This window comes from Gossypium arboreum, chromosome 4 (assembly GCF_025698485.1).
Source record: "Gossypium arboreum isolate Shixiya-1 chromosome 4, ASM2569848v2, whole genome shotgun sequence".
Lineage (NCBI taxonomy): Eukaryota > Viridiplantae > Streptophyta > Magnoliopsida > Malvales > Malvaceae > Gossypium > Gossypium arboreum.
Window position 1 is genome coordinate 46,320,233 of NC_069073.1, and position 13,745 is coordinate 46,333,977.

Below are 13,745 nucleotides of genomic sequence, written 5' to 3' on the forward strand. Positions count from 1 at the left end.
TATCAAATAATTCAAAGATATTCAACCTTAAACCTAGAGCTTTGTTTATGGAAACTTAATAAGAGTTCTAGCCCTCATTTTCTTAAAATCTCAAGCACATAAAAGTTAAAAAAAACTTACCAATTTCTCAATTTCTTTACATTCAGACTTTAGTTCTCACAACATCAGCTCCATGAAGAGCTCTATTAAGTTCTTCTCTTCTTCAGAACAGTCGAAGAAGACAATACAAGTAAGATGAAAATTTTGGTAGACAAAATTGAAGAGGAACTTTCTTTTGTAAGAATGTCCACCTTTCACCAATATATACAACTCCCATACACGGTCTCCTAATCTCTTTTAGCCAATCATCGGTAATTATTATGTCTCCCATTTTGGGACCAACTGATTCCATTCTAACCAAACTAGAATTAAAATTTAATTATTTCATAGGCAGACACAAGACTTTCCAAAAATTTCCAATAGAACCTGCCAACTCTTTACTTTGCTCAATTAACTCCAAAAACTTCTTTAAATTTGGGTCCTTAATAAAACCCGATTGCGTGACAAAAGACATAAACACTTATTCACAACCAAGCCTATATACATGCCACATAACTGAGTAGAACGATTTGAGAATCTACTGAGACTGAAGCTGGATAGTATGAGTTTTGGGGATGCTTCGATAGATGCGTTTTGTAAAATTCAAACTATAGAAAACAGAAAGCGAAACAGAGTAAGTTTTAAGTAAGCTTAGTAAGTTCTTTGTTTAAAATGTACTATAACTTACCTTGGAATAAAAAAAATACGTAAATATAATCAATTTACATGATATTTTCAAAATCTGACATAACATTTCACAAGAGGTAAGTCAGTCCATCATAATACTATATAGCAAAATATTTAAAATTTTCATTTCATTCAATTCTGTCCATTTGTTCAAGTCTAAAGCATACAATCGAATAATTCATTTATTTTACTTAATCAGAATAGTCGATGAACATTAGCAAAAAGGTTTGGATTGTTGGGTATCTACATCACACCAGAGAGCATCATAATTCTATACATATTCACCGTAATGCAAACAGAGGCATTGAAGTGCAGATAGAGGCACCTAAGTCTAAACTCGTACAAACGTGCAACTAACCCTATTGGCATGCCAATTGTATCCTAATCGTTTACTAAGTTAAAATGAGCATTTCTATAGAATTCAAAACATTTACATTGCCGTAGCATTTTCATAAATCAAAAAATATGTCATAACAGATCATATCAATTCAAAATTCCACATGATTTATAATTATCACATACGCATAACTTTACAATTTAGTTCAAAATTCACATTTTGTATCATTTAACAAGTAATTAAAAATATATTATACATACAAACATTTACAACACAAATGATTATCCACTAAAACATACACATACAATATGAACTTACCTAATATATTCAACTAGCGAGTTGAATTGTAGGGATTATTCATCAATTTTCCTTTTTCCTGATTATTCTTTGATCGATCCAACTCTTGATTTATATGATGATTAGTTTCACATTATCAATTCCAAATACCTTATAAACACTCAATGAAGAGTATATGACCTTTTAATTTCATTTTACACAATTTACCTAAAGTTTCATATTTTATTCAATTTAGTTCCTAAACTAAAACTTTCACATCTTTCACATTTAAGCCATGTTTTACTGTCCGATTTCAATTTTATCATTTTATAACCCTATAGAATAAAAAAGTTTTAAAATTTTGATGTAAATTTCAGCATTATTACATTTTAGTCCTTAAACTCAACTGACAAAAACCATTTTACAAATTAGTCTTAGATCATTTCTTAGCTTACAAATCTACCAGTAACATAAAAAATCATCAATTGCAACATTCCAAAACTTTAACAGTTTTGCAATTTAGTACCTGAGGTAGCTATATTAAGCTACAATGATCTAAAAAACATAAAATTTACAAAAAAAATAAGCCTGGTTTACATACCATGCAACGAAGAGAAGCTTGGTTGAATTCTTCAAGATTTGGCAATGGAAAATTCGGGAGAAAAGAAAATGAAGAAGGTGATGCCTTTTTTTTATTTTACTAATGTTTTAACATATATATTTATTTAATTACTACAAAATTATTAACATATAATTAATTAGAAACTAGCACTTACTGTCCAGTGCAATGAAATATGGCCTATTTGCCACATAAATCCCTAAACCAATTCTATTTAAGCCTTTTAGCTAAAAAATATTCATTAGCGATTAATTTTTGCGATTTTTACGATTTAGTCATTGTACCTTAATTAACCACGAATTCAACAAAATTACTAAACTAAAATTCAATTCACTTATACAATAACTCCTTAAATATTTAATAAAAATATTTATGAGTTTGCTTTATAAAAACAAAGCCTCAATACCTCATTTTCTGACACCATTGACTTTAGGGTCAAAATATCTGCACCTTAACTACTAACCGTTTAGTAAAATTTCTAGATTGAAATTCCATATAGCATTGAAATAAACTCATAAATGTTAAATAATGTTATTTATTGAATCGCTAAAAAGAAAACGAGGTTTCGAAACCACCATTTTTGATACCACTAAAAATTGGGTTGTTACATATTTGCTTCTTTTGGAACACCAAAAGTCTGGTGGATGTAATAAAGAATTTCATCAATTTTCCTGAGAACATCAGTTGAGGAAGGAGGCAATGAGGTTTCATCTTCTTTCTGTGGCTCATCGGCAATCTCGATCGGCGAATTCGATGTCCCACTCAATTTCTTTCGAGTAGTCATCATCACTCTTTCCTTGAAAACAAAACAAAGAAAGAGAAAGATGATAGTAATGATGGAATACCAATAGTTAAATGAGAGTGAGGCACCCAACTTTTAAAAGATGCTAGTTGAGTAGCAAAATACCTCTTTCAATGCAAACCTTAAAAAAAGAAGAAAAAGTTTAAATGTAAACAAAATTCCTTCCCAAAATATATCATCTGTGGAAAATTTGGAAGGAAGGAAAATAAAAATAATAAAAATAAAATCTTATATGCGGCATAGCCCAAAAGAGCCTCTAAAGCTCAAGTTGCGTCGAGACTCTTTAAAAAAAATGTTTGCAAGCTGTTTTTCTGTCAAAATATATTTCAACTCAACTATTTTATTTTCAACTAACTCTTGGATAAAATGATGACCAATGCCAATATGTTTTGTGCAAGAATGCAACATGTGATTTTTGGATATTTTGATTGTGTTAGTATTATCATAATAAATCGTTAGAAATGAGTTGGGACATTATAATCTTGGAGCATCTGCTTCATTAAATAAGTTGAGTGCAACAACTTCTTTCCACGATATATTTAGCTTCGGCTATTGAAAGAGTAATATAATTCTATTTTTTGCTATGCCATGACACCAAATTATTACTTAAAAAGAAACACTCGAAAGAGGTACTTTTACGGTCATTTATAGTTTCAACCAAATTCTCGTCACAATACATAACTGTGCCATACTTATGTCTTTGGTACCATAACCCATAGTCGATTGTACCTTTGATGTATTTAACAATCTGTTTTGTCGCTTTGAGATGTGACTCATTCGGATTACCTTGGTAATGAACACACAAACCTACATTCTGACAGATATTTGACCTACTTGCTGTCAAGTAAAGTAAGCACGCACCAACTTTCGGGTTCTTATCTATATCAAATTATACAGGTCACACATACATAGTCCATCATCCACTCACGATTAAGGGATGCCATACTATGAACGTCACAAGTGAATAAATATATAAGTGGATTTAAGATCTATTCTATTTAGGTCCTGTCTGATTTACTGCCAGTACAATTAGTCACGTTTATGTCTATTGTAACACCTTGACCTACCATCAAATGTAGTAGTTAATTCAGGTCAATTTCGCATTTAAGGTGCTTGTCTTTTAGGAAATTTAGGATTTTATATTTCTTTTTCGATACTTATGCTTTAGGTTTAAATATTGATAAAATAAGTGTTTTTTAACACATTCTATAAGTGCTGTGACCTAATAGGACGACACGTGCGTTTGGTTGTGTAATATGTTTAATTGAGTGTGTAGGATGAAGATTAAATTCCCAATTGACGTGGAAGTAAGGGACGAGTGATGGATAAGCTTTTCGAGATATTAAAACATAAAACGAATGACACAAGGCAAAAATTGTGTGTCATGTCTCACCCTAGACATGGTGTGGCACGACATAGGTTGACGTGCTGCCCAAATATGTCGAGGCTATTTTCGTTTGTGCATTGTCTGCCGTAATTTGGTGTAGCAGATTAAACTAGTTTTCACACATTGGGAGCTTGAATATAAGAATTTTCATTATTTTCCAATTATGTTTTTGTGGTTTAGTTTGAATTCAATAAAAAATGTAATTTGAGTTTTTTATTGACCTCAGGGACCGAATAAGTCCTAAAGGTGAGCTAGTGTACTTAATGAGTGAGCAGGAGAACATACAAGGGCATAAAACTCAATAATGGTCACTGTGTTGCAACATGGGGAGTTTGATGCTGCAACATAGGGAGCAGAATGCAAGAACTTCGAGATTGCCTTTGGTGTTGCGACACACCCTTCAAGCTACCCTAAATCTGAGCATACTGCCTTCGATGTCGCGACAAAAGTACGACGGTGTTGCGACAAAAGCACGACGGTGTCGCGACATCAGTCTTGTACGAGAAGTACTTATGAGCTAGGGGCGTTTTGGTTCACACAATCAAAATTTAAACACGAAAGCATCAACTGACCTAGGCTTGAGGATGACAACAATCCTAACTCTATAAATAGGCTCTTAAACATTGATTGGGGGAGAACTGTAGATATTCTTAATTCTTCCCTATAATTTAGTTTTTGGTCTTAAGAAATAGGCTTAGATTTCTTACAACATTCTAGGGTTTAGATTTCTTTTTAGTTCTGTTCGATTTGCGTTCTTCGGAGAACTTGCTTTGTAAATGCAATCAAATTTTAGAAGATTATTGTACTTCAATCAAATAAAAACATGATTCTCTAAACACTCTAATCTTGATTTATTCTTCATGCCTATCTTTATTGTCAAGTTTGTGATGTTTATAGATTCCATGAGGAACTAATCCTCTTATGGGATTAGCAAGTGGAGGTGTGATTAACTAATATTTATGTAAGATTTTCTTAGCAGATCAGTTTTTTGGGAAAAGGGAGAACTTAAATCCTAGGCTTGACAACCCGAGGAAGTCATTTAGGTGTGAATTAACCCAAAATTGGTATGACTTATCCATGAACACCTCAGCCCTGTACTATTCTGGATTGTGAGATCGAGAGATAAGTAGTTATTTGTCACTCGTTAGTTTAGGGGAAGATCAATAGATCCTACTAGGGTAAGTACTAGTTGATTGAATAGAAACTTGGAATAGGAATTAGTTATAATCACCAAAACGAGCTAATCACCCATGTTTAGGTTCAGTTAAGTTTATATGTAAAGTTTTCCGAAGTCTACTTTATTTATGCATATTTTATGTCTTCATTTATAAAAATCCAAAACTTCTTCTTTACGTTTCATCGTACTATAATTTATTTAAACTAATTAATTTTATTTGAGTTTAGGTTAACATTAGTTTTGTACTCGCCTCCCTTGGGTACGATCCTCGAAGTACTTACCTACTTTGTTGTAAACTAAATTATAACCTGACTCGTATACTTACGGACATCGCTTCAATTCTTTATCTTTTTTTGTAGTATTCATACTTTGGATGTTAGTACGTCCGAAGGCGGTGAAGTTGTTGGTGCTGTTGCTGGGGAGGCAATGTTACTAAATTGATTTTAATTTTTGCATTTAATAGAGTAATTAGAAAATTTTTAAATTACAGATATGATTTGTATTCTTATTTTTATTAATTTATTTTACTAACTCCTTGTCTTTGCTAGTCACAGTATATGCCTTAGAGGAGAGGAACACTTATTTAGTCATTCACTGATCCATAGAGAGTACTTGAAAAAATCATTTAAACATAGATGAAACTGATTAGATGTGGTTTAACGATAAGATGATCTTTTGTGATGAAATATATGAGGAGGGAGTATATGAAGAATGTGAGGTTATGGAAAATAAAAAATTATTCATGATAAAGCTGAGACAACGTGAAAACGAAGCCTCAACGCACCAGTGGAGTGATGACTAAGGTGCTGATATAGTTAAACATCTACAAGAGTTCACTGGTATTTCATATGAGGCACATGAAGAAGATCATGACATGCTCGAATATTAAGACAAGCTTACCTATGATTTGTATAAAATGTCTTCACGTAAAACTAACAAGAGGGCCAATTATGAGGTATTATAAAACATGTTAGACATGATGACTGTAACATCCCGAAATAGGGCCTAAACGGAATAGTGGTTTCAAAACCACAAATCTGAGGTAGAAAAATTTATTTTATTATTATTTTCAGGTTCATGATATGATTGCATGATTGTGTGAAAATTTCGTGATGAAATTCTATGCATAAAGTGCTTAAGTTGAGATTAGGGACTAAATCGAATAATTTGTAAAACTTGCATTCTAGAAGTTTTTAGTATGAAATTGCTTTGCAATATTAATTAGGAGGGTTTAAATAACAATTTGACCAATTTCTAAGTTCATGGACAAAATAGGACATGGATGGAATTTTTGAAAGTTTAATAAGGAAGGGCATTTTGGTCATTTGGATATTAAATGAAATAAAAAGGGAAAAATAACACAAAATTCATCATCTTCTTCATTAGCACGAAATATCAAGGGTTCTCCATAGCTAGGGTTTGTGTCAAGCTTTCAAGCTCCATAGTAAGTGATTCCAAGCCCGCTTTTAATGTTCTTTACGTTTGCATGATCCTAGAGCTCGATAAAGCTTATGCTAGCAATAATTTAAGTTAGGGTTCATATTTGGAAAAATACCCATAGGTGGAAAGTGTTTATTTTGATGTTTTATGATAGAATATGAGGTTTTAAATTATGTTAGAGAACTTGTGCTACTTGGTTTTAAGTGAAAACGAGTAAAAGGGCTTAATCGGTAAAAATACCTAATAGTCATAAGTACATGTTAGAGTGTGAATTTGATGTTGTCATAGAAGGGAAAAATGATCAGCATGTCATAAAACATAAGAAAATAGGATGAAGTTTAAATTACGAGCCTTGGGAAAAAAGTGCAAATATGTGAAAGTTTAGGGGCAAAAATGTAATTTTGCCAAAGTTTGGGTCAAGGACTGTTTTGATAAATGTGAATATTAAATAAGTTAAATTTGCTATTATAGATCAAGAAGAGCGAAATTGGAGTAGATCATGGAAAAGAAAAAGTAAAGGACTAAATTGTAAAGTTTAGTCACATTTTGTATCGAGGTAAGTTTGATAAATAAATACAATATTATTTTATTTTACATTATTATTGTCAATTTCAGCATTTATATACTTATTTTCTTTGAATATTTAAAGTTGGATTAAAGGTAAGTGACGAGAGAAAAAGCATTAGGAAGCCCCGTTTGAACCTTAGGAATGTTAGGATATTAGGGTTGACAAGACAGGACAGGACAAAAATGAGCCATGTAAGTCCATATCAGTTATATGGCTTTGGAGAAAGGAATGAGCCATGTAAGCCCATATTATATATATATATATATATATGGCATTGGAGATAGGAATAATTCATGTAAGTCCATGTCGAAGACATGGCATTGGCAGGATATTGATAGACAGGAACGACCCTAGTATCCTTAGTATTCCGAGTGGTTCAACAGGTCATTGTACACATTAAATTACAGTGAATTATCAGCAAAAGGGAAGGTAGATTATATTTATGAATAGTGAAAGGTCAGGTAAGAAAGAAGGTAAGTGAGTAAAGAAGAAGGTAGAAAATGAGAAGTAAAGAAAGCTTATGAGGCTAGGTGACATTATGTATAATTATTCATTATGTTGAATGTTGTAATTTATTTGCTTGTAAGCTTACAAAGCCTAGTGCTTACTCTCTTTATTTTCTTTTTCTTATAGTTTTTATCAAGCCACTCGGAGATCGAGGGAAACGTCGGAGACTTGATCACACTATCGAAGAAATCACATTGGTATAGTTAGACGTTTCGTTTTGTGTATGGCATGTATAGGAACTTGGTTTCTTTTGATATGATATGATCAATGAATGATGTGTAAATACTTTCTAGTGATTAGCTAATAGAGTGGCTGATGATATACATGTTTAATAGTATGTATGATTAAGTAGTAACTATCACATGAAAACTAAGAAAAATGTGAAAGTAACTTAAAAACAGATTCAAGTATCAGAAATAACGGGATTTTGAAAAATCACAAGAAATTGTAGAGACATGGGCTGATGGTGAATAATATATTAAATTAAATCTTGTTGTGTCTATTTTCATATGGAATAAGCAAAACAGGTAAAGGTTTTGTATTTTATAGGGTATCTGAGTTTTGGTGAAATAAGGCCAGAGTAATTTCTGGATCCCCTGTTCCAACATTAGAAATTCACCATAAAGTTTACAAAAATAATTAGGTGTTTTACTTTATATGGTTAGAATCCTTATTGAATCTAGTTTTAATAGAAACAAACGTTACAGTCATATGATTTTTGTACAGAGAGAAAAGTGGTTCGTAGTAAGTAGAGGCCAGTGCAGTCGAATTCTGAAACAGGGGTAACTTTAACTAATAAACTGTACTAATTAGCTAAGTCAAAAATTCTATAAAAAAATTAGTAGATTGATATATGAGTCTAGTTTCAGGAAAAAATTACGGATCTTAATTTTGAGTTTTGAAGCTCGAGAAATGAATTTTTAAGCAACCAAGACGCAGAAAAATAGTTTATTCCGAAAATTAAAATAAGTAGTTTAGAGTTGTTTAAAAGGTAAGATAAGTTTAGTAACACCTCAAGCTTGACTCCGGTGACGGTTTCGGGTGTGGGGGTGTTACAATGACACAAATGATGAAAATGATGTGAGAAATATCTGAAGTACCTCCTCCAAGGAAATAGGACATGTTTAGCATTCACAACTCGAATCATGAGAACCCTTATATTATTGATAATCATGATGAGATTCATGGTAAGATTCAACTTGACCTTGTAATTGAAGACCATGAGGATGAGTTGAACATAGTTGAAGTGGTCTCTGATCCAATTAACATAGCAACATATCTAAATGTAAAGGTAGAAGTGACATATGAACTAGCCACTAACGTGGAGCTTAAACCGATAGTGAATGAAAGTGTAGAAGAGCCAATACACTTTCTGGCCATAGCAAAGAAGGTGCCAACTGAAGAAGTTGGGTAGTTTGATTCATTCTCATTCGATAATGGTAGCAAGGCTCGAGCAACCAAAACTTCCTGCAATATAGAAGGGAGGAAGCTTGAGGCAATAATATCCCGAAAAATGATTTGGGGTTGGCTCAGATTTGGTACCAAATTACTTGTAATGTAGATGTTGTGTCAGTCAAAAACAAGACAAGATCATTGGAATCGATTGGAGAGGCTGGTTCATATCCATTGACAATGGAATCAACTACGAATCAAAGTGTCAAGAACCAGCTGGAAGTTCTTCTATGGTTGCAACACAGATCGTCCCAATTTTTAAAGAACTTCGTTTTCTTATTTTAAATTTTGTTTCGTTTATGCTATTACTTTAGTGTTTATTTTATTTATTAATTTCTTTTCTTTTATATTATATTACAAATTTCATATTTCTTGTCATAGTATTTTCTTATAGGTATTTCCTGTCTGCTTGGAGCAAACAAATCCCGATGTCAATACATCAATAAGGGTTCGACCTTCTCAGGGAAGTTTTTTTATTCGCACATTAATTATTTTACAAGTAAGGGCAATGTCTACTCTAAAGCATGGGGAGGAAGTACATTAGGACTTATTTATAGTAGAATTTAATGCTCTTTAAATTATTTAGAAATAGGTTTTATGATCCTAAACATTTTGAAATTCAAAAAGTGCCAAACTGAGTCAGTGTTTCGACATGGAAACTCTGCGTTCGCAATATGTAAACGAAAAAATATATAGGATTTTTCCTATGTAATTTATCACCTTTTTAATTAAAATTATTGTTAAAACTAAGTAATTTTTAGTAAATTAATGAAATGTGAAAATATGAAATTAGGACATAGAAATTATTAAAACGTGATTTTATGCTTTATTATATAATTTTCATACAATAAATGGTTTATTTTATATTAATTTGAATATATTATATTTTTAAGACATAAAGTGGGCCATGCATGATTAAATTAAATAATAAAATATAAAATTATATTTAATAATTCATTTTAAAATATTTCATTAATAATTTGGGTTTTAAATTAATTAATTAAATTGGATAAATTTTATTATTTGGTCCTCTAAATTGTTGATTTATTCTGGACAGGTCTGATAGCTTTGTTGGATTACAAAACCATCCAAATTGGGGACCAAGTCAACCCAAAATTCGGCTGCACATGGCTTTCCATAAACCACTTTTTGGTTTAATTGCTCAAGGTCCTTGAAGAGTTGAAGAAATTAGAGATTTACCTGAAGATTTGCACTTGACCGAGTTTCAGTCCTGAGTTGTTGTGGCAATCAAATTGACCAAAAATCAAGCAAAAATTAGATCAACTTCCTCCATTTATGGCCGGCCACCCGTGGAAGATGCTTCAAAAGATGAAAATTCCTATTTTTAGTAAACTATCCCCCTCTCCTCACCTATAAATAATCCCTCATCCCTCATCATTCATCATTCTCTCCTCTCTAAATTCTCTTAGCATTCTTCTTTTCTCTCCACGCCTATCATCATCATTTCACAAAGATTTTAGCATTTGAGCCTCTTAAAGAACCCTTGGAGAGCCATCAGCAAAGGAGCAAAGGACCAAAAGAGCCTCATCAGTCAGAGTCTTGGGTGACAACCACTTTGAATTGGGTTTAATCTTTCTTTTCTTTAATTGAATTTAAAGATGTTTGCTATGTGTTCTTTGTTCTTGTTTACAACAATGTTAGCTTAATTTTATTTAAGCTAGGATGATTACTTTGATTAAATAATATTTATTAGATTCATGCTTATAACGTTTATGCTTCAATCAATCATATTTTCAATTAAAATCAAGTTTGTATTTCATTCATACGTGGTCGAAATGCACCTGAATTAGCTGAGCGATCCTAACCAGACGACAGCTAGTGGACGCATAATTGAAATGTGCATGCCCAATTTAAATCCTAGCCCGATTAAATTGTAGGTTGCATAACAACCCTAACCAGGCTCTGTTATTTGCATAGTTTTTAGATTTGTGTGATTAAACTGTTTCAAACCTAACATGTCCCTGTTACCTCGCACTAATACTAAGAAACTCTTAGTAAATAAGGATCAGTAAAATGCGTATTTACTAAGTAAAGGACTCCGAAAGGACCTAACATGGTTTCCAAACTCATCAAAGATCGAGTTTCCATGGAATGGTTTTCCGAATATTATTAAGCATGTTGATAATAAATTGAGTTTAATTAAAGTAATTGTCCTAGTTTATTTATGTTATAATTATTGCAAATTGTGTTTAATTTTGCTAAAATCTATTTCATTCATATAGTTTACGTACTTAGGTTAATTTGCATTAGGGATCATTGCATTTGGTCTAATATATTTTAATCATCACTTCTCAACTGAATTGTGTTTTTTATTTACCAAATTGTTAATATAATTTTACAAATTAAGTGACTTAGTACAAATACAATCCCTGTGGAGATGATAACTCGATAATTACTTGATAACGACTGTGTACACTTGCACAAACCCCAACATTACACAATAACACTCACTGATTCAAGAAATCAAACAATTTAGAATTTAGCTTGATGTCGTGACACAACACCTTTATGTTGCGACATTGAAGTCAATATACCCCAAAATTAAAAATTTCAAGGTGTTTCACGACATCGAACCCCGATGTCGAGACATGGAGCTCCTGTGTGCGACATTGTTGCAATTTTTTGCAGGACCTGACCCATCGTGTAACCCAACTGCCTAAACTTTAAAATCTATTTTCTACTCCCTTTTCATTAATTTTTGCTATAATCTTCTTTCTCTCATTGTATGTACCAAGAGCAGGATAAAAAGATCTACATCCACAAAGGAAATTGGAAAAATCCTCAAAAGGATAGATGAACTTTCAAGTCAAGGTTAAAGGTTCCAATTAAAACTTTTACTGTTGCATCAGAAATATATTGTTTGACATTAAGTTAGTCTCTTTAGTTAGAAAATTTATTGAAAATGCCTCCAAAAAAAAACCTAGCAGAACAAATGAACTCGAACCATTGACAGCCACAAACCCCTCAACATTTCCAAATCAAAACGTCAAAAAATGCTTTTTCAAACTTCAAGGAAAGACGTTTATCCAAGAACAAGGATTTGAGTTGCCGATGATTCTTTGTAAGTACATATGGTCGCTGGTTCAATATCATATGTGGGAAAGTTTCTGTGTAACCCCTGAAAACTTTGTTATGGTCCCCGTGGAACAAGATTTTTATGCATCATTTAGGGAGTAGGTGTCTAGGAGACCAATCGGTGCCACATGGGAAATGATATCAATACAAGGGAAAAAGTTACAAGTTACCCTTCGAGTTATTTGTGAATTTTAGAATGCTCGATATTGCAAAAATGATGTGATTTAAGATATTTTAGAGATATTAATATGGATAAAGTTATAAATTATTTAGCGGAAGGTAGGGGTGAGTGGAAATATCGCCTTGGTACTGATATTCTCATGTTCTTTAATCAAGCAATTATGTTTTTGATCGCAAAAGTGGGACACAATTATTATGTATTCGAGTTGCTACTACTTCAATGGCTTTAATGTCAATACTTTTCAAGTGATTTTCTTATATGCTATTTTGCAGAAGAAACATGTATGCATTGGGACATAGATCTATCACTATATGAAATGGAGTGTCAGTGGCCAGAAAGTTGGGGTCTTCTTCCCCTACTTAGTGACAGCCTTGTGCAAAAGAGCTGATGTTCCAATGAAAACTACTGAACGGTTCATGAAGTTATCCAAAAGTATCATAGGGGATACACTACACATGTAATATATGACGCTTCAACAAAAACAAATAAGGGATTGGAACAAGCACTAGAAAGAAAAGAGGAACATCCTGACCATGCTTAAATGAAAAGCAAAATTGAGATCTAAAAAAATATTTTGGTGAGAGTAGCTTTCCAAAAATGGGATGGATGATAAGATGGATGCAAGAAACGAGCCTAGTTCTTCAAGAATTTGAGCAGTAAAACAATATGATAGTACAAAATTATCTGCCAGACATGTTTGGTCTAATGCATTCCATCATAAAGTAGAAGAGCAAGGAAGTGACGAAAGGGAGGATAGCGAATATGGCAAAGTTGAAGAGGAAGGTAATGAGATTGATTTCGAGAAGAAGGATGATTGACAGAACTTTTTATTTTTATTTTTGGATTGTAATTAATTTTGGACAATTTTTATTTTAGGTGTAGGTTAACAGTAGATTTTTGTATATATTCGTTTTCTTTGTTGTTCCAAGTTTTCTTTATTGTTTCAAGTTTTCTATGTAGGAACCTCACATTAAAGAAGCACGATATTTATGAGCTTGTAACGAATAAAGAAAAGAAGCACCCACCATTAGAATATAATAATGTCACGATCAATTAAGTAACTTCTTTCCTTATCTATAGTGGTGCACATTAGGGACAATATGCTATTGTTGGGGGTAACATAGGAAATTTAATTTTA